Raw genomic sequence first — 23,663 nt, 5'->3', positions numbered from 1 at the left:
TTGAGTGATTTTGAACTTTTTAATTCTTCGATCTTGTGGGTTTGGGAGAACAACAGGAGGAGGTGGAGGAAGTGAAACCAAGCTAGTCCACAATGTAGGGATCTATCGTTCACCCTCATTGTGTAACAGACTTTCACTTTGAGCAGGAAAACCTTTTCCTTGGGATTCGAGAAGACAATGGTTAGATTCAGATATCTACAAAATGGGAGAAAAATCAAGTTAGTTGATTGATTGAGTCCTTAATAAATCACCCAAATGAGATATTAAGGCTAGGACCCAATACAATACTCTACAACTTGGGAGAGGGATGTCGTAACCCAAATTACAGAACATTTGAAGGTAAGTGAATGACGATTCACTGATTTTCCAGCATGAAAAATGAAAAAGAGATTAGGTTTTAAATGTATTGAAAATCTCCTAGATCCTTTGAGATTCATTGAACTCTTCAATGGCATGTTTAAATCTCGATATGCCCCTTTGTCTGACCCCGGGACTCGCCGAGTCAGGGACTGGACTCGCCGAGTCGACCTGGCTCGCCGAGTTCATCCACTGAATCGCCGAGTCAGTCAGGCAAAAAAAATCGATTTTCAGGCCAAAAACGATCAAATATGAATTTAATTTATTAACAAACAGCCCTAGGCTCTGATACCACTGATGGTTTTTGAACACTACATCATTCCTATGGTGTACTTGCAAACCCTAGAGCTTTGGATCTAGTTTGTCTAATGAACATGCAATAATCATCCAAATCAATAAACCCTAGATCTATCATGCTATGAACTGAATTAAGGGTTTAGAAATTACCTTTGATTGTTATGTAGTAATAACAATCTATTCCTCGTTGTAATTAGCTTTTGAAAGCTTAGTGTCACAAATGTCACACCTCTAATGGCTCACAAACACCAAGAGCATGAGGATGAAGAAGGAGAAGAGGAGAGGCACCCAAAAACGTCCAGAAACCCTAAGGAAACTCTTAGCCACGTTTTTGGTGCCCTAGGGGTCCTTATATATAGTTAGGATATTAGGGTTATCTAACAAGGAAACCCTAATTTGACTGCTTAGGCCCTAAACAACCCATAGACTCCCTCCTTAGAGGCCTTGGACGATTTCTAATGGGTTTCCACATAGAATTCGTCCACTCCTCTAATATGGAGTCCATTAGCCTTGTATTCAACTATCACACAATTGATAGTTCTAGTCCCCTAAGTTTAATTAATCTCTTTTAGCCACAAAATTAACTCTCAATTAATTATTGACTAATATTAATTAAACAATATGATTTCTCCATTAATATATTATTCTCATAATATATTAATAAATCATAATTAATCTCCTCTCTCCATAATTCATCCTATCAAGTTGCTTTGGTGAAGGCAACCCAAAAGGACCATGCACCATCGGGTCAAGTACATACCAAAATAGTTATGGACTTAGACACTAATCCAACAATGATTACGTATCTTCGAAGGCCAAGTAAGCTTTTTCATATAGTTTCTCTCTTTAAGTGTTTTCAGATCTTTCCAAGAGATGTTCGAGTTGTGGCGGGTAATGTAAGAAATAACTATGTAACTGCACATATTTTTGTATTATAGGCTTCCAAAATCTTATTTTTACTTGTTTTTTTCATAACATTGCACATTTGATTTATTTTTTTCTAGTAAAGGAATGGCGCATCGAAAAACCTAACTAATTATGGCATTTTACTAGGAATGTGTGATATCCCTTTAATCTCAAAACTATAAGTATCTAAATCCCTAAAGTAAATGACTTTAGATCTAAAAACTTGTTTGAGTTTTAGTTAGTAATAGAATTCTTCAAATATATTTCATCACTGTATTAAAATGTCGCTCCAAGTACTTTATATTTGGAAAATGAAAAATTCATTATGAAGTTGTTCAAAGTCTTAATTTTTATATTTTATGTGTCCAAAGAAGAAATCCATCTAGAGAAATAAAAGACACAGAAGCATAAGACGTGACGAAAAAATGCTACCAATCTACATTATCAGGCCCGGCCCAAGGGCATGGCGAGCCGGGCCAAGGCCCAGGGCAGCAATGGACATGAGGGCGTCATATTTTGTTTTGGTCTTATGGGTAGACATCTTATTTTGGCTCAAAAAATATGATGAGTTAACTAGGGCACGATTTTGAGGTTCTAAGAATGCAACGGGAAAAAAAGCACGCCTCAATATTTTGATAAATGTACCTCGCACTTATAAATCAAAGATTCAGTGAGAACCGAAGAAGATGAGGAGATGGGGGAGCAATATTTAATCACAAAGACAGATATGGCAGCTTCGAAGATGAGGATCCAGTTGATAATCATGGCTTGAGAGTTAAGAAGGCAACAACGACCTTACATGATGAAGGAATGCCTCATAGAAGATGGATGCACAAAATCCCTACCTGTATCGATCAATCCAATCAATTAGAAATGGTAACTTGTTGATTTTTTAAATGGAAGTGTATAAATTCGCCCGTGTATGATTCTATCTGTAAGCTTCTTAATCACTAGTGAATCAGTGAACCTTTTTTTCAATTCGAATTCTCAATATCTATATTGATTTTCGCCATATTAATTGGTAAATTAGAAACTTAGAATCAATTTTTGTTAATATCTAAATGTGGGCAATTCGAATTAAATCACTAAATTGCTAATTTGTTTCTGAGTTGATTAATTTCATTTTAGTAGTTGCTAAATATTTGTTTCTATAATTTAAAAAGAAGAATCTAAAATTATTGATAAATTAATATTTTTTAGTTTGGAATTGCTAATTTGATTTTAATTACAGTTTATTAGAGTTAACTGAGAAATTTTGTTTTGAAATATTTATGGTGTTTTCTTGATTTGAATCTTGTAGTCAAAATGAGATGGATTTAGATATCAATGGAGAATAAGCATCGGATGGTTGATCAATGCACAATACAAATAAACTTTTCTATTTGTTATTGTTTATAAGGTTTATATATTATTTCATAATCTTTCTTCAAATTTTGGCGATTGTTAGTTTGTTGGTATATACTATTTTTTTCATTCCATTTATGAAATGGTTGAAGTTGGGCTACTAAGTATTATTTTGTTTGGGATTCCTTGGGATCGGTTGTTTTTTGTTATTCTCTAAGTCCTAGATGTGTTTGTTTTTTTATATAATATAGTTACTAATTTAGCTTATCTTCTAGGTTTTTGTTGGTTATATTATATTGTACTCCCTCCATCTCAAAATTATAGTCCATCTTTCCTTTTTGGTTTGTCCCAAAATAATAGTCCACTTCTAAAAATAAATAACATTTTTACCAAAATACTCCCTCATTATTACTTAACCAACTAAGTATTTAATGGAACATTAAATACAAAGTAAGGACAAAACTGTCATTTTATTATATAAAGTTAGTGGTAAATAATTGTTTTCTTAATTTGTGTGTTTTTTGTCTGTGGACAATAATATTTGGACGGAGGGAGTAATATAATCAAAAACTTTGTATCAGCTAATTTTCTACTGGTAATTTTTATTGTTTATTAAAGTTTATAGTTCACAAAAAAAAAGGAAGAATTGAATTTTTTTTCTAAGAATTAAAGATTTACTAGATTATTGCATTTGATTACAGTTTGATGAGTGTTAAATTGTAAGTGTTATCTGTAAGATTTAGTTTTATATGGATATATGGATCAAGGCTTTATAAAATATATTATATTTTAGTATTATAAAAATGAAGTTGTATATAGATAATATGTGCAATGAGTAATGTATATCTTTTAGTCTTTTCGCCCGGGGCATGAGAAACCAATGGATAGGTAAGGGCATTTTTTAGTCTTTTCGCCCGGGGCATGAGAAACCAATGGACCGTGCCATGTACATTATTAAAATAAAAAATTACCATTTCTGGAATTTATAGTTTTAATTTTTATCTACATATTGCCAAAAATTTATATATATTTATGTAAATTTGATTTTTTTTCCAATAATATAAAACCATTGTACATAGCCACTTTAAAAGATTATTGTCACTAAAAGATATATAACAGTCACTATAAGAAATAATTATGTGTTGGAATGAAAACAAACGTCATGGTACGTAATAAAAAAATTCATGTGACTAGAGAGTAAACGTCAGTCACGACGACTGATGAAATTTTGCGTCCATAAAATACATATGGCCACAGTTTATTTAATTCTAAATGTCCAAAATATAATTAATAGCCACATTGAATGATATACGTGTTTAAGAAAGATAGCAAATTTTCAGGTGAAAACAAGTTTATGCGGTTAAAAGGTAAAAATAACTATGATTGAAAAAACAGAAATTAAATTGTTTATTACTTTGATTTGATGCCTATAAATATTTCTATCTATTCAAATTATCAGGTTAAAACTCGTGGAACCCACGGATGTTGATTTTGAATTGAATTTAAAAATCAATTATTTAATAAAATAATATTTCATTAATTCTGATAACTTATGAATTGTAATATTGCATTTTTCAATAAATTTTTTTATTTGTAAGTATTTAATTACAAAGTAAATGGGAAGTATTTAATTAGGAATGAAGATTTTTGAAAACTCTTATTTTTGATGCATGATTCTTGTTGCACATATGCAGATGATGCATTACCAATATGTGTAATGAAATTAACATAAAATACAACAATACGTAGTTATAAAAAAATACAGTAATACGATGGATTAACTGTGATTTGCTAAAAATGAATAAAATATGCTACAAAAAAGTTGGTTACAAATTTCGAAAAACTTCCTTCTAAACAACATTTGAAGTTTTATTTGTGAGTTTGTCATCTTTATCTAAAATTAATAATTTTAATCCTTCTCTGTTCTGAACTCTAGATAAGGCAACATATAATTGTCCATGTGAAAAAACTGGATCTTTCAGAAACAAACCAACCTTTGATAACGATTGTCTTTGACTTTTATTAATAATCATTGCAAAACATACGGCCAAAGGAAACTGTCTTCTTGTGAATTTGAAGAGAATTTTTTTTTCTGATGCAGTTAAAGTCATTCTTGGAATAAAAGTCCGATTTCCAATATTAGTTACAGTTATTATACATGCCTCAATAACACGTTTGCCCAATGATAACGCCTGTAGTCTTGTGCCATTATATAAGCCGTTTTTCTGATCAATATTTCTCAATAACATTACTGGAACACCAATTTTTAAAACTAACTTATGATTTGGTAAACCGGATACTTTGAGACCATTTAATACATCAGGAGAGTGTAAATTTGCATCAAATTGATCATGGAGAAATTCAGATTCACATATGTTGTCTGAATTTTTTTATTATATAGATTAAAAAATATTAGATGTTAACAAAATAAAAAGCAATGTATTTCAGATTGAAAATCTTTATCTAAAATTAATAACTTTAATCATTATCTGCTATTTATTCTAGATAAAACAACATATAACTTACCGCATTTCGTAAAAACAAATCAACCTTTGACAATGATTGACATTGACTTTTATTTATGATAATAGCAAAACAAACAGCCATAAGAAATTTTGACGTCTAAAAGTTTTAAAGACAATCTTCAAATAAAAATTTGATGTCGATATTGCTTCCAGTATGACGATTGATATTATCCTCCGCGTTGTTTATAGTGTAACGACCGAAAAATTTCAACCAATTTAAATTTTTCAAAAACAACCCGATTCCATTAAAGTTATTACAAAAAGGTTTTCAATACAATTTATTTAAAGTATTCCCAGAATCACATCACATATAAACATGAGGAGCGGTACGATCACGCCTTCGCCTTGCCACGGTCTCCTGAAGAACCTGAAAAACATAAAACCACAACTGTAAGCCCGAAAGCTTAGTGAGATATCCCCAAAATACCAACCACATATACCATACACGCAAAACATGTCATAACATATCCGATCACCGAACAGCCATGCACTTCGGGTCTACTGTGTGACTGGTCCGCCGCACCGGCCAACAGTCCACCTGGTCCACCCTCCGAGTCTAGCTATATACATCGAGTCTGCAGAGTGATTGGTCCGCCTGCACCGGGCCTTCAATCCACCCGGTCCACTCTCCGAGTCTACAATATAGCTGGTCCGCCCGCACCGGGCCTTCAGTCGGCCTGATCCACTCTCCGAGCCTCGGCACGTCTGGTCCGCCCTCTTGGGGCCTACAGCCTATCCGGACCGCTCGCTGGGCCTTCGGGACAACCGGTCCGCCCTGGGTATCTTGGCCTACAGCACAAAGCAGGACCCGCCTCAACCCAACTCCATTCCAAACAACCATGTGCACATAAACATACAATCATATAACAATTCACAATTAACAAACCGATCAACAGATCACATAACATATCATCATCCTAACCAGGATACCGACCTAACAGGTCACTAGCATAGCATCACCCTACATCTCAGAATACCGATCTCAACCAGGTCTCTAACATATACCATCCTAGTTACCAGGATGCAACATATCAAAGTAATAACATACAACAAATACCCGGATCTCAATCCGATAAAGGGCCGGCCTTGGTGCCTTAGACCCTGTTGATATAGTGAGGATAACTCACCTCGAAACTACCGACTGAACAGTTAACCCAAGCTGCTCCGATCACTGATACGATCTCCACCACTGGACAACCACCAAGGCACTGAACTCAAAACAATATCGAATAATTACCAAAATGCCCCTGGAAATCACTGGTCGACCCTTGGTCAAAGTCAAAGTCAAAGTCAACCCCTGACTGACTCTACTCGCCGAGTCAACCTGATGACTCGCCGAGTCCCCATGCTCAGAATTTCCCCAATCCGCGACTCAACTTGCCGAGTCACCCCGAAACTCGCCAAGTCCAACAACTCTGAGTCCACTCGCACATAACACACCGAGTCATCCCTTGACTCATCGATTCTCAACTCAACCAGAAAAGATTGGGACTCTTCGACAAGACTCGCTGAGTCCAAGAACAGACTCGCCGAGTCTAAGGCTATCTTCAACCTACTCGCCAAGTTGTTCTTCCAACTCGCCGAGTTCCAGGCCATCTTCATCCAACTCGCCGAGTTGTTCTTCCAACTCGCCGAGTTCCAGCCTATCTTCAAGCAACTCGCCGAGTCCACCCATGTGACTCGCCGAGTTCCACCTGGTCTGAATCCATACAGAGGCTTTTCAAGCCATGCAGATGATCCAAACCATAGATCTACCCTTCCTAAGGCCATTGATCACGTAAAGTGGCAAACTTTACATGAATCCAAGGAGATCTAGGCATTTTCACTCTAGGGTTTGGGTTTGGGACAAGATAGCTCCATCAATCACCCACAAACAGGGACTTTCATGCATTCCAACCCTTCTCCATTCCAAATCTGAGGTAGCAACCTCAGATCTAACCTCTAAACTCCAATACATCAAAAGATAAGATCTCTAACACCTCCAAAAATGATGAATCAAGATAAAAGCAGCTCAAACAATGAAATAATACCTCAAAAGGAAGCTCCAAGAGAAGATTAACCCGAATCCTTGCAAAGCCCTTTGATCCAAGCCTCTTCTCCTTCAAGATTTCTTCAACAACCACCTCTCCAAGCCTCCAAATGCACTTTGATCCTCTCACACACAATAACTAGGGTTTCTGGACTTATCAGAGAGTAGAGAGGCTGGGGGAAAGGATGTTATGTTCTTTATATAGGGCTCATCCTCCGGATTTAGGGTTTTCTCCACTCAGCGCTTACTCGCCGAGTCCATCCACTGACTCGCCGAGTCGGCCACTTAACACGCGACCAAGTCGCGACCCTACTCGCCGAGTCCACACATGGACTCGCCGAGTTTCCCCCTTCCAAAATTACTCTTTAGCCCTTCAACTTAATTCTTGATATTCCGGGATGTTACATATAGAATCTGCAAAAGAGGACTACTTACTTAAACAAAAAGAAAATAAAATTAAAATGTATTATTTTGAGATTTTTTTTAAGGAAGTGTTCAATTGAACTAAATAGCTTATATGTCGGTAATGAAAGTTTAATGAAATAAAATAATGAACGTTAAACAAAAAACTACATTTTAAAATATATGATTCATATTAATATTATAATTTATAAATAGTATGTTATAAAGTGATTGTGATTGTTTATTTCAACTAAGGAGTTTGTATTTATTATAAATTAAATATAACGATTATAAAATTTCGATTGTTTTTGTAGCATGTAAAAGTACATATTTACATTTATAAATATGTATTTAGGATAATTTTTGTGTTTTTATTTTACAATACAAAGTATATTTTGTTACAATTGATATTATTTTTGCCCATGTAATAATTTTAAAAAATACCAAACATTGTATACATTGTATCCACTGTTAATGAACTTGTGTATCATATAAATTTTGTACATTAATATTCATATTTACAAAATGTTTTTGTTAAATGAATGTTATAAACCTATCTATGATTTAAAAATACAATATATAATTTTTAAACATGATTTCAAGAAAATAGGAGAACGAAATCAGTTGGTATTATTTTAAAGTATGGGGACTAAATTAAAATTTTATCTTATTCTTGAAAAGAATCACATATCAGAACATGGAATAGAGAAAAAGGGGAAATACCTTCACAATCCACATGATGGAAGTTCTTGTGCAGCTTTGGAAGAAAAATGGTCAAAGGAGGTTCGATTTGCTGCGATTTCAAAAAGAAAGTGAGGAATTTCTGGCTAATATTGAACCGACTATGCGATTTTAATTGGTAAGTAATCAGGGCTTTTTTTAGGAAGCTGCAAATTGTTTGCAATCAGGTCGAATACTTTCTACCGGTTCAATCTTCGTATATAACATTTGATTGTAGTGAATAAAGAAATCCTGAATTTTTCTCTATATATCCTGAAAAAAACTTAGTTCCAGCTAGTGTAAATGAATTTTCAGATTTGAGATTTCCCGCTTGGTTTGATTAAATCACGATTCAATTAAATGATTATAATTTGTTGCTTAACCACTTACACTATCAATCTCAAATACTTTGAATGTAAGGTTGGGCAAGCAAATTGATTTTGATTATGATTAGGTTTATATATCAAACAGACTAAGAAAAATGTAACTTTTTTATGGGGTTTGTTTTTTTCACAAAATTAAACTGTGTACATTCCATTTAAAAGAAAACTTGTATCATTAACAAAACTGTGACAAAAGAACTAAATAGGGGAAATATAGTAATTTGGTAGAAAACATATCAAGAAGATATACTACACACATTCAAAGTTACATTTATTTCAAGCAATCGAAATTGACACTCATCCTCCTGTCTCATTGTTTAAGAAAGATGCAAATTACATAATAATAATCCATAACTGCAAATGATCAGTTTTTATTAGGATGTTTGAGAAATCAATCTTGAAAGAAGTACCACTATATTGCTCACTGACTTTTAGCAATTTACTTTCCAAGATCTAATAAAATGCTCTTATTTTTTAAAATATTATAAATTAGCAACTTACTTTTGTTTTATACACTTACAAAGTAAAATGTTATATAGACTTAAAGTTAGAAAGTACAATGCGTTTTAATGCATCTACCATCCAATGGTGTAAAAATGCTCAAATAGCAATGTGTGTATATGTATAAAAAAGTTACAGGAATGGTCTGTCAAAAAAATGAACAAAAATAGTTCCTGAATTAAAGGTTTAAAGCAAATGTATAATTTTTTTTCCCACAAATTATACAAAAAATAAAGAATTTTAGGTTCTTATTGTTTGATTTTATGTCATTAATTGTTAACCATTATGTTGTTTTTTTAAAAAAAGACCGTTATACCCCTGTGACATCCCATTTCACTTCCATCCAACCCTAGTGAATTCAAATGTACAATCTTTTAACCTTTTTTTTGCATTTACCAGTGTTCTGCATTTTCCCTAAATTGACCTTTTAACCTTTTTATACAAATGTACAATCTTTTAATCTTTTAACCTTTTTATACAGTTTGAAAAAAGATGGCATTTTCCCTAAATTAAAAATCACACCAAAACAATATATTTAACATGTAGATATATTTAAATATAAAATTAACATGAAAACGACAATTATACCGACAATGCCCCTGCAACTTACTAATAGATAACATAACAATTAGTAATGGTAATGTAGATATCTTGAATTTGTACTGCTAAATGCTCATTTATTCATCTACATTCATACGTAAATAGACAAAGTAATAATAATTGACATCATAAATTAGGTTTACAGTAACAGCAAATCAAAGTAAATGTAACAGCAAAACAAAAAAAAACATACTGTAATAGTTAAAGCTTCAGATCTGAAGAAGACTATTTTTTTTAAAGAAAATCAAGTTCTCATGTTCATTAGTTTTTTCGTCTTTTTAACTGAAAAGGTAGAAGAAGAAGATGATTAAGAAGAATTAGGAAAAAGAAGAAGAAGAAGATCACTCATATAATGACAACATGATAGAAACTAATAAATCAGACCATGAAGAGCATAGAAATATTAGTAATCCTGATATTTGAATACACTAACCTGATATTTGATTATTGAAGCGTTGCAGAATCAAGAAGAATGAAGAAGAATACGTTTGCAAAGATTTCTATGGAGCAGAATTTCTATGTAGCAGAATGGTAAAAACAAAAGAACCGTATAAATGGTATTTACGTTTGCAAAGATTTCTATGAATCAAGAAGAATACGTTTGCAAAGAAGAATACTACAGATTTTTAGGGATTTAATGATTGCAAATTATTTAATTTGCAATCAAAATAAACAAACTTTCAAATTTAATCGGGAATTTCGAATCTGAATTTTGATTAACCTATTTTTTCAAATTATTTCCATAACTTTTATTCATTTAAAATTATTGGTTGAATATTTTGAATACAGTTGTTTGCTCAATTTTCCGGATTTATTGCATCAGTTTGAAGTTTGATTTCATTTGGATTGAATGACATTTAAGTAAATATAGATGAATAAATGAGCGGGAAAACTCGATTTTGGGGGTTTTATAGATTGACACGTGGCAGACTTATACTTATTTATTAGGATTAGGATTACAAATATCAGTATTCTATATATTTTTAACTGTCTAATTAAGAGTATATTAGGAATATATCAAATCAAATTAAATTGAATGATGGAATGATAATACGTGTCATAATGTTAGTGGGTAGAAATATATTTGTAGGCATAAAAAGTAGGAGACATTTTAATTTCTCTAGAAAAAATATGTTTCTTATTGTGTCTAATTTTATGGGCATGTTTTAATTTAGTATTTGTTATTGAAAGTCAAACAATAAAAGTTAAACAATAACATAATTGAAAAATATATGTGTATTTATTGTGTGACAACCCGAAATTTATTCCGTCATTTTAACTCATTTTTCCGTTAATAAGTCTCGCTTTATTAAATTGTCCGTTAACCTTTTGGATTGGTTAATTAATTTGGGACTTTTTAAAAGGACTTAGTAAAGGTTGAAACAAATTAGAAACACTCTCAATAATCCCTTGAAAAGTTTTAGTTTCAACCAAGTCAAAATGCGACCATTTAATCGGGTGCGACCAAAAGCCCCGTTTAACGTCAGTATCGGGTAGATTTCCACCGAGCCACTAACTCAAACCCCTATATAAGGGTGAGTGGAGTCCATTTGAGACTTTCCACTCTCCCTCTACACTCTCTCCCTACAACTTGCTTTCGATCTAAAACGCCCGTTTCGAGCCCCAAACTAGTAAGTAATCTATCCTAACTTGTTGTGTAGCTTAGTTAACATGCAAATTCGTGTTTAAGACATCAAATAGGGGCCAAATCATGTGTTTACGGCCCAAGAACACCCTTGGACCGTAAACACCCATAAGTGGGGTTTTTAAGCCCCAAAACCCTTCCAAATCACCCCTAGGGCTTAGATATGACTCGTGGACTTACACCTTCGAGCTTAGAACACCAAAACCTTATGATATGGAGAGTAAACATGAGTTTACGGCCCAAGAACACTCTTGGACCGTAAACCCCTCTTCAAGGGCCGTGAACACCTTTTAAGGTTTTAGAATTGCCCTCAAACACCTCTTATGGCTTGGGAAAATGTCTAGAAGAAACCCCCATTGAAGTAAAGGCATTAAACATCAAAGAAACCAAGGACATAGGAGTTTACGACCGTAAACCCCCCCTAGGATTGGTCCATGGGCCGTAAACTCCCAAAAAGTAGCCAAATGATGCCCTAACTTCTTCATTTGACTTGGAAAAATGCATAGAACTTTATTCCCTACCATTTAAGACCTTAATACACCAAAGGATAGAGCATGTAAGAGTTTACGACCGTAAAATCCTTGTTCAGGGCCGTGAACTCCTTAAATGGTCCATTTGGAGCCTTAAACCCCTTCATATGCCTTATATTTGGACCTAGCCTAATTCTACGAGTGAGATAAGACCTTAAAGCATCCTAGAACACCCCCACCATGAGTTTACGGCTGTAAACTCATGGGGATATGGTCTTAGGGCCGTAAACTCTATAAAGAGTTTACTCTTGAAGAGTAAACTCCCTATCTAGGCCATACACTCCCCTATTTGCAACCCAATAGTCTCCTAGCACTTGACCAAAGTGTTTTCCGCACATTAGGATGCGTTTACGTGTTTAATTAGTATTTACTAATTGTATGTAAACATATGTCATCATATGTTAATAGGTCACTAAGTGTGTTCAAGTCTTCACTTGACACCGAGCACCCAACCAGCACCTCCGTCCGATCCACTTACAACAGGTGAGTTCATACCCCTGAATTAACCTTTTAAATGTTTTTACATGCTTTTATGGGGGGGGGGGGGGGGGGGGAATACAAGTTAAAACATGCTAGTTATCATATCAATCATATGTGATTGATAACCCGCATGCAAAAGGATTTATCACACTTTCAGCTGTTTTACCAAGTATAATACTATAGGTGGTTTTTCCAAAACGTGTTTACTTGTTTAAATCTTTTTTCAAATTGTCTCTCGTGCGGTATGTTTTACTTCAAAACCAGTTACAACAGTATTTTAAACAAAGGTTTTCTTTACTTATATTGTTTTATCAAAAATATATTCAAAACTTGTTTATGAAAGGTTTTCAAAGGATTTCCAAAGGTCGTCAAGCTTATTTTACAAAAGGATATCAAGTCACGATTTTCTTAAGTATAAATATTTTCCAAAGTTTCTGTCAAAGTTTTCTTCTATGCTTATATGCTTCTACTTCGTTAAATGCATGCCTGTACTTGTATAGTTATATAAATAATGTTTAAAGGACTTAGGAAGGCTAGTTCGCCCTATTTCCTTTTCCTCGTTGGGATGTGGTCTGGTGGGTATCAGATATCCGTCCGAAGGTCGTTTAAACATTAATTATATATCATGTATACATGTATAAACATAAAGGTTTACATCGACCAGTTCATTTCCCTTGGGTAGAAAGGGCATCCTTCCATTCATCATTCATAGATCAGAGACACTAGTAACTATTATAGGAATAGTTAGGACCCTCTATTTACTCTTTCTAGTACGAGAATTCCAAAAGAGTCCGTTCATTCGTGAGTCAACATCATTATTCCAGTACTTACAATAGATTTCAGAATCTGAAATGCATCTTCAAGACACGGATCTCCCCGTTGTCGAGTTGGTAACCAGAGTCTCCTGTAGGGAGAGCGGGCATTGTGTGTATAGATCTATACGGTACTGACACTCCCGCACCCTGACTGCTAGCTACAGTCCACGGCCTACCAAGCCAAGGGGTGACAAATGTCATAATTATTCCGACGCTTTCAGGGCGTCAAGTTCTCTAGTGTCAAACAGTATGGTTACGAGTATCTCCTTGTTTACCTTATAATTCATGGCCTTAAGGTAACGAGAATCTAACACTATATTCTTGAAACAACCCACTTAGGATTTTCCCTTTGTTTTAGACCTTGCTAACTGTATCTTTCATTTGATACTGTCTAGGGTCTGTGTTTCTTGGTTTTAGACCTTGCTAGCTGTATCTTTCATTTGATACTGTCTGGGGTCTGTGTTTCTTTGTTTTAGACCTTGCTAGCCGTATCGTTCATTCGATACCGTCTGGGGTCTGTGTTTCCTTTTGTTAGACTGAGCCAGGCGTATCATTCATTCGATACTCTCCTGGAGTCTATGATTTCTTTTGCCTTGGTCAGCAGTATTTCTGCTGAGGCATATGTTATTTTCCACTAGCATTTTACTAGTGATAGTCTCCTACTTTCTTTAAAGTCAAATACCGTATTTTGGTAATGATAGTATTTTAGGGAAAATTTCTCTTTAAAACATAACACTATCGAGTTGGTAGTTGTCGAGGCCAACACAAATAATAACCCTAAATATTACACACTAAAATAGTGTATAGTGGTAAAGGGATCGAATCCACGGAGATTGGTTCAATTTATAACTCTATGAAAAATCTCTTTGTAAAAATACTTGTAAAATGACAATAAAAATAAAATGGGGGATTTTGGTGTTTTGAAATACTTGAAACAAACTAGAATTAACTATGATTTAAATAGACAAATGCAACAAAAATAAGAGTTTGATGTAAAATCAATAAGGGAGAGATGGTTGACTTAAAGTTTCCTCACTTTGACTTTTGATGAACATATCATTAGAATCCAATGGTGCAATACTTTGATTTAAATCCTTAATTTGGCTATAGTAATCCAAGGAGCTTGAGATTACCTAGACTTTTCTTAATTGTTGAAATGGCTAGAGAAGCTCATAACAATTTCCTTAGTAAAAGTCACTAATTCTGAATAGCATGTAATTAGTGAAAGTCAACTAGCATTAAGAACCAAAAAGTTACCAAATTCAAGAGGAGTCAAATGCTTTCACCACCATGTTGGAGGAAATGTTTTTATGATTGTGTGAAGCAAAAACAACACAAAAATCATTTGTTGCTTGCTAATTTGAGGATCAATTACTTAATCAAGAAATTAGCCAACTAATCACCACAAACACATTTAAACTCATGAATAAAAATATACTAGTAGTGATAATATGATAAAACACAAAATATTTCCATAAAGATTTAAGAACAAGTTCATGGATTCTTCAACATTCAACAAAAGTTCAAAGGATGCAACAAAAAGTCAACCAAGATTAGTTTAGTCAAGCATGGCTAAACTCAAAGAAACAAAGTTAGAGGAAATTGTACCGAACATTTTACAATAATCAAGAGGTGAAATCAAGATGTTCTTGAGGTGTTCTTGGCCTTCAAAAGCACTCCAAACTCTAGAGAGAACAAGTCAAACTCGGACCTTCAAGATCAGGCTAAAGAGGCACACCCACCTTCTCAATATAGAGATCTTAGCAAAATCCCGAAATTGCCCTTGTCAGGAATCCATGCGGGCTGCGGGCTCTGACGGGTATTTTAGGCTTCTTCAAGTCTTGGGCCCCCACAGCTAATCCATTGGCCCAGTTCGAGTCCAATCAGCTTCTAGTCTATTTTTCTTCAATATTTCTCCAATTAAAGCCCAATTTGTCTTTCCACATCACTCAAAACTTCCGCAAACACTTAAACATCGATCTAGCACACTCAAGAATTCTCTCGTGCCCTTTCAAATTTAAAGTTCAAAGCTTCTGCGCCTTCAAGCAATCGACAATCCTACTCCTTGGATCACCTCCAAAGCTATCAAGCACGACATCCCCACTGCTCTTCAAGTCCAATCGCCTTCCAAAAGATCCCGTACACTCCCGCTCCTCTAGTTTCCTTAAAATCTGCAATAATGCTCAGGAAACTAGAAAGTACCCGAAATGGTCATAAAAATAACAAAAAGGAAAATATGCATGGAAATTAACTAAAATGCGAATGGAATGCGCTAAAAAAACTATAAAAAGAAGTAAATAAAATGAAGCTATCAAATCACCCCAAGCTTAAGTCTTACTTGTCCTCAAGTAAGACAAGACTAAAATGAATTTGGGACGAACTACCCTAGAAATAAAAAGAATGGATAGAACCATGGAACCTGTTCGATGTTAGTCAACATGGTCAGAATTGATCTCGCTGCTATCTCACAACTTTTTCATCCGATGACAATGGAACCATAAACCACAGCCAGAACAACTCCTTTAGGTGAGTAAGGAGGGATGAACAGTCGCAGTCTCAATGGAACATGCATACAATGAAGAACATCTGTAGTAGGGAGAAAGCAACTGGATGGGCTCGGGTGGAGCTCTTCTTTAAGTGCACACTTTGATCTCACGTTTGCCGGTTTCTCTCATGTGTAACTAGGTTTAATCGCTCAGGTACCATTGTAGGAATCAGTTCACTTAGTGTTGGCCCAAACCTTCCGTACTATCCGACTCGACAGTCTCCCTAACATCACCAATTTGCGAGAGAAAAAAAACAACTCGATCTATATACAATAAAACAGACCTATACAAATGAATATCAAGCACCGGGTGACCAAGATGTTGGGAAATTTGTTCAATAATTGAACCGGCCACCTATCTAAGATAGTTGCAACTGAAAATTTGCATGCTTCTTTTTGCTTTGTTTTTTTTTTGATTTTTTTTAAACACATGAAGGTAATGTATTAACTATCGAAATTTTTAACAAGAAAACTCTTTGACTCAAAATTTGGTTCCCAAAGGTGTGTAAGTGGAACCGAAAGGGTAATGATATAATCCGAATGACCTAAGTGTGAAAATGACCATGTGTGGAGCATAAAGATGTAATGTAAGCTCCTTTTCAAACTTGTGGTTTTTCAAAGATAATGAAAATATCCAAATGTGGACTAAAAGACTCTCTAAAATTCTAAGAAAATCGCAAAAAGATATGGTGATGTAAAGAGACTGGATATGGATTATACTCGGGGACAAGCACCAATGCTTCATCCTAACAGTTCAAACATGATCAAGTGTGATCCTCTCAGCGGTAGTGACCGCAAGGCTAAGAACATCCATTTCTATAGTATATTCTATAGTTGTTAGTATTGTATGCATAATTTTTCATGAAACTACCTGGCCATGATCACTTACCCCTTTAAGCTACCAGCATCTGATCCCAAGTATGAAATCCCAAACTGCAGCTAGTGGTCCCGGTTCGATGGGTGAGGTAGCAACAAGATCCTGGACCAATAATGATGCAATAACTGTGAACCTATTCCATGGCATCCAAGAGAGGTGAGAATAAACAGACAACAAAAATGCAAGAATGTTAATGCCTTAAGCTCAATGTTATGCAAAAATAAAAAGTGGAAAAGAAGAAAATAAAATCTTTTTGAAATTTTATAAATTAAAAAATGAAAGCAAATTAACTTAAACTAATATGTTATGCAACCTAGCTAAAGAAAAATGCATGAAAAATTAAAAAGAAAGGGAAATGCCCCACCCCAAGCTTAAGAACAAGCATTGTCCTCAATGCTTAAGGAAAGGGCGGAAATGACCTAAATCGGAGGGTTGGGTAGAGCATAAGGGTTTGTAGAGGAGGAAAAATGGTGAATAATGGTGGTGGTCTCGCGGGATTCCGACCGGTAGATCTCCAGGAAATCGAGTTTTTGTGTGGAGCGCGGGCGGGGCGCGGGCCGCGTAGAGGCCGCGTGTAACATTCTTGGTTTCCTCTTGAGTTCACAGAAGGTTCAGAAGAATTTTGGGTCAAAACATGTGGGCCGCGTAAAGGCCGCGTGAACTGAAGCTCAAAAAAATACTAAGTGTTGAAACCACCCCGCGGGCCGTGTGGAACCCGCATGCTGGCCGCGTGAGCTGAACAGGGCTAGAGGTGATTGTTTTACGCGGGCAAGGAATGGGCCGCACATGACCTTACGCGGGCCTCGTGGATTTTCCCGCGGACCGCGTGACTTCCTGCACCTTAAAATTTGAAATTTTACAAAAATCTTGATTTTTGGCCTAAATGATTCCCACGAAGTCCCGGTTTCAAAAACACAATAAAAGGTTTGGACCAAAGGTGAGAATAAAGCTTAAAATTTTTCAAAAATGAACATTTTCAAAACAAAAAAATTTTCAAAATCATTTTATTCGGTTTATAAAGACGAAAGCACAATGCTTCCCAAAAATGCCATTCTTTAACGTCTTTGGCGAGACGCCTCCAAACTTCACTTTAACACTTTGGGGCATCCAAATGGACAACATCTTGAACATTTGAATCAAAACCTTCATAGAAAGGTTTCAACCGATGTCCATTAACATTGAAAATTTGTCCCGTGTCGACAGTTTTTAGTTTCCACACCTCCATTGGGACTCTTTTCTTGTATTTGACTTTCTTTTTACGGGAGAACCATACCGGACTTAGACCTTTGATAATAGCAAGCATCCAACCATATTCTTTATTGTACTTGTTTAGTAAGGTGACTAACTCGTCCATCTTTGACATGGTGGTCAAGTTGGTGACCGGTTAGGCGTCTTCATTCTCGACATATGTATCCTTTAAAGGGTCCGACATATTTATCATTCCCGGCTCTTGTGGTTCATCTACCACTGGAGTTAGTTTCTCAATGGTAGTGGGTGGCTCAACCTCTCTTTTGTTAACCCCCAACATGTCCTCTATAGTTTCATTGACATCTTTCTCAATTTCTTCTTCCTCCTTGATAGCCTCTTCCACATCTGCTCCTTCTTCCTCTTCTTCACATAACACTCTTGAGCCATCAAAAATTTTCTCATCTTTCAAAGGAATGGCACATGTGCTATGACATGGGCTCTCTTCAGATGGTACTTTGTCTTGAGCTTCCATTATACTTATTGTTTGAGAAAGTTGTGTTATTTGTTTCTCTAAGCTTTTGAGGCTAGCTTGCGTTGTTTCCTGGAAATTTTGGGTAGATGTGGCAATGCTCTTCACAATGTCCTCTAAGGACATGCTTGGCATTTTAGGTTGTTGAGAAGGTGGAGGATATGGATGTTTAAACATAACACTGTCGAGTTGGTGGCTGTCGAGGCCAACACAAATAATAACCCTAAATATTACACACTAAAATAGTGTATAGTGGTAAAAGGATCAAATCCACGGATATTGGTTCAATTTATAACTCTATGAAAAATTTCTTTGTAAAAATACTTGTAAAATGACAATAAAAATAAAATGGGGGGTTTTCGTGTTTTGAAATACTTGAAACAAACTAGAATTAACTATGATTTAAATAGACAAATGCAACAAAAATAAGAGTTTGATGTAAAATCAATAAGGGAGAGATGGTTGACTTAAAGTTTCCTCACTTTGACTTTTGATGAACATATCATTAGAATCCAATGGTGCAATACTTTGATTTAAATCCTTAATTTGGCTATAGTAATCCAAGGAGCTTGAGATTACCTAGACTTTTCTTAATTGTTGAAATGGCTAGAGAAGCTCATAACAATTTCCTTAGTCAAAGTCATTAATTCTGAATAGCATGTAATTAGTGAAAGTCAACTAGCATTAAGAACCTAAAAGTCACCAAATCTAATAGGAGTCAAATGCTTTCACCACCATGTTGGAGGAAATGTTTTTATGATTGTGTGAAGCAAAAACAACACAAAAATCATTTGTTGCTTGCTAATTTGAGGATCAATTACTTAATCAAGAAATTAGCCAACTAATCACCACAAACACATTTAAACTCATGAATAAAAACATACTAGTAGTGATAATATGATAAAACACAAAATATTTCCATAAAGATTTAAGAACAAGTTCATGGATTCTTCAACATTCAACAAAAGTTCAAAGGATTCAACAAAAAGTCAACCAAGATTAGTTTAGTCAAGCATGGCTAAACTCAAAGAAACAAAGTTAGAGGAAATTGTACCAAACATGTTACAATAATCAAGAGGTGAAATCAAGATGTTCTTGAGGTGTTCTTGGCCTTCAAAAGCACTCCAAACTCCAGAGAGAACAAGTCAAACTCGGACCTTCAAGATCAGGCTAAAGAGGCACACCCACCTTCTCAATATAGAGCTCTTAGCAAAATCCCGAAATTGCCCTTGTCAGGAATCCACGCGGGCCGCGGGGAATCTTACGCGGGCCGCGGGCTCTGACGGGTATTTTTGGCTTCTTCAAGTCTTGGGCCCCCACAGCTAATCCATTGGCCCAGTTCGAGTCCAATCAGCTTCTAGTCCATTTTTCTTCAATATTTCTCCAATTAAAGCCCAATTTGTCTTTCCACATCACTCAAAACTTCCGCAAACTCTTAAACATCGATCTAGCACACTCAAGAATTCTCTCGCGCCCTTTCAAATTTAAAGTTCAAAACTTCTGCGCCTTCAAGCAATCGACAATCCTACTCCCTGGATCACCTCTAAAGCTATCAAGCATGACATCCCCACTGCTCTTCAAGTCCAATCGCCTTCCAAAAGATCCTGCACACTCCCGCTCCTCTAGTTTCCTTAAAATCTGTAATAATGCTCAGGAAACTAGAAAGTACCCGAAATGGTCATAAAAATAACAAAAAGGAAAATATGCATGGAAATTAACTAAAATGCGAATGGGATGCGCTAAAAAAACTATAAAAAGAAGTAAATAAAATGAAGTTATGACGAGTCTTGGTAGAAGACTGCTTTAATTGGAAAATATAGGATTTTCGGGAAAGGATGCTAGTACACCGTAGATTCTAAACTACTACTTTTTATAAAGTTATTTTGAATAAAATACTTACTTACACAAATGACACTAAATACTTATGAACTCACCAGCATTTATAAAAATGTTGATACTCGCTTTCAAAATAACTTGTATTCTCATGTCAGAAATAGACAGGTACACCCGGGAGCGTTTGTGAAGCCAGCCTAGAATCGAGCTGCATCTATACTAGTTTCTGTGTTATTTTGATGTCTCTATAAAATGTAACTTATGTAAAACTATTACTATTAATGCAATGGTTGTGTACTTTGATTACTATACTGCATATGTTGTGATACTTGACATGACGTCATCCACCCCAGAACGTTTCCGCCGTTTCGGTTTTGGGGTGTGACATATTGGTTATAACGTGTGTACATCAGTTCTCATGAATCGATTTTTGTTTGTTTTAATCCAAGATCATATTTTTCATTGATTTTCTCATTTGTATTCTTACAATCGATTTGATTTCATGCTTATTAATTTGATTCGTGTTAAACTTGAAAATTTCTGATGATCTGTGAATGAAATCAATCTTTGGAAAATCGATTGGGTGTTTGTTGAATGCAAACTTTGAAGACTTATGACAAACAGATGACGAATGGATGAACTGGATAAAATCTCAATTTGGATGGTCAAACCAGAAAAGTCAAAATTAGAACCATTTGAAATTGGGATGATGTAATCGATGTGGAAGTGTTCGGTAATAGAACCATATTATGAATTATTGTCGAGTCAGAATTTATTTTGGACTCAGAAGTTGTTTCTAATTCTGAATTTGGAATTCATTGTGTTCGGAATTGATTTGAAGACTGTTCGCAACTGGAACTTAAAGTGTTCAGAACTCGATCTCGGAATCGGAACTAATACCCGTTCTCGGAATTCGGTTTCGAAATTGTGATGGTGGTTAGTATCGAATTTAGAACCATTTTCGGCGTTACTGTCTGCTTGGAATCAAAATTATGAATGGGCTCGGAATCGTAACTCACATCTACTATCGGAAAAGATCGTGTGCTCGGAACGTTAGGGTTGATAGGAGTTCGGAATTTTGTTTGATCTCGGATTCGGTCTTCATATTACGAGTGGATTTAGGGGGTGTTTGGATAAATACTTTTTAGCTTATTTGCTTATTGTGGTGGGAATAAACATTTTTTTTTTTAAAATGTGTTTGGATTAGCTTATTGCGGTGGGAATAAGCAATAAGAATTTGAAGTGTTTGGCAAAGAAAACAGCTTATATGAGTAAAATGATCAATAAGCAATAAGTATCTCCCCTTGCTTATTAAAATCAATTTATTTAGCTTATTCTTACCGCAATAAGCTGATTTTTAAAGACTCCTATCCAAACACTTAAATTTGCTTATTGCGGTGGGATTAAGCAATATGCAATAAGCAATAAGCAACCTATTTTTTTCCTATCCAAACACCCCCTTAGAATCGATTTTCATGATTACGAGTTGTTGTGTTCGTTTAATCAGAACAAATGGGGAAGATGACTGCAATTTACACATTTGGTCCCTGTAACTTCATAACATGGCAGTTATAGTTTCATTTCCGAAATTGTTACAAATAAAGGGGAAAATGATGAAGTTTTAACATTTCAGTCCCCTGACTTTCAGCACAGTGACAGTTTCAGTCCAATATTCCAAAATGTTTACAAATTTAAGGGCTGATGAACAAATTTGGATTTTTCATGAACAGATTTTTTTCGTGAACAATACACATGAGATTCCAACAAGTCTTGGCGGTTCGGAAGGTTGTATTTCATAAAAACGTCAAATTTTTCCGACTATTTCGGATTTTAAACTTCATTGTTTATTCCATTTTGTCGTGGGGGAGCATAACAATTGTTTACCCAATTCAAGATCATTCTCATGACCATTTGGAGGTTTTATAATCACATTTTTTATTATAAAAAGGGGGAGAATTTTATATGGTCATTCGAAATTGGATTGTAACTTTTCAAATTTGAAGATTTTTTTTATGAAGGTTATGGTAGCGATATGAAGGTAGCTTTTACAAAGAAGTTCTCGTTGAACTCTTCTAAAGCTTTTACAGAGAAGTAGCGTTTACAGAGAAGTTCACATCGAACTACTCTAAAGCTTTTTAATATATCTGACTTTTAGTGATTTCTCGATCAAGTGGCATTATGAATCTTAAATTTGGTTTGTTACATGATATTTTTGGTGGCTTATATCATTAGCTTATTTGAAGAACATTGTGACTTGGAGGGGGAGTTCTTCAAAGACAAGAAGTGATTTTGTTTCTTAATTCCGAAATGGGTTTTTATGGCGGGTTTGGCTTTCTTGAAGATCTTTGGGATTACATTAGAAGATGAAGTTTAAAAACATTACTTCGGTACTTGGTTTCGTATTTGTATATCCTAGAACCCGGATTGAAAACTATTGAAGAATCAAGATTCGTGGATCGCTTTTGATATTCTTCGTTACAAGATCTTTCTTATTTGCTAGATGCTTGTTTTGGAAGTTGAAGCCTTGTCATACATTCCATACTTTGAGGGGGAGAATGTAGCGTTCAAATTATTCCATAGATTATGACAGTGGGCCCCCTTGATGAAGTGTAGGTTATTAGGCCCAAGACTTGTTTTATTCCCTATATATTGTCATGTATTACTCATTATTAGGTTTAAGAGTGAGGCAAGATGTAGCCGCCAATAATATTGAGGTTTCTTAGGTAGAATAGATTTACTTTAATATTTTCTTATAGTGTAATTTCCTCATGTTCTTGAATAAAATATTTTGTTCATCAATCACATCTTCATTATTGTGTGCGTTCTTATATTCCGCATTATAATCATCAAATCGTTCTTGAGTTTTCACCCAACACTATCCTAGAGGACATTTTAGACATTCGTTAACCTTTCGGAAGGTTGGGCCGGAAAGTTAGAGTAGTTGATTAAATGGAAAGACATTTCTGCCTTTAAAGCCTCATGGGAAGACTTTAAATAAATGATGATATAATTTACAGATTGCAATCTTGAGAACAAGGTATGATTTTTTCATATGGGTATGGGTATACACTTGAATAAACCTCCTTTGTGATTCACTTTTCAAACAGAACAAACAGATTAAAAGATGAAGTCTTTCTCTGTTTTGTTATAAGGATGT

The 23,663-nt window shown here is 35.0% G+C and overlaps 1 long non-coding RNA gene and 1 pseudogene across 1 annotated transcript; one reads left to right on the top strand and one right to left on the bottom strand.

Moving 5' to 3' along the window:
* Positions 1-4,730: 4,730 nt before the first annotated feature.
* LOC122195200 (uncharacterized) lies at positions 4,731-5,473 on the bottom strand (annotated as a pseudogene).
* Positions 5,474-8,521: 3,048 nt separating this feature from the next.
* Positions 8,522-10,904, top strand: LOC111900852 (uncharacterized). Its single transcript, XR_002853292.2, has 2 exons — positions 8,522-8,719; positions 10,518-10,904. It is a non-coding gene; the product is annotated as an uncharacterized LOC111900852 (long non-coding RNA).
* The last annotated feature ends 12,759 nt before the right edge of the window (positions 10,905-23,663 follow it).

The sequence above is a fragment of the Lactuca sativa genome, chromosome 7 (assembly GCF_002870075.4).
Source record: "Lactuca sativa cultivar Salinas chromosome 7, Lsat_Salinas_v11, whole genome shotgun sequence".
Lineage (NCBI taxonomy): Eukaryota > Viridiplantae > Streptophyta > Magnoliopsida > Asterales > Asteraceae > Lactuca > Lactuca sativa.
The sequence above is the reverse complement of the archived record's forward strand: the minus strand, read 5'-3'. Positions and strand labels throughout refer to the sequence as shown.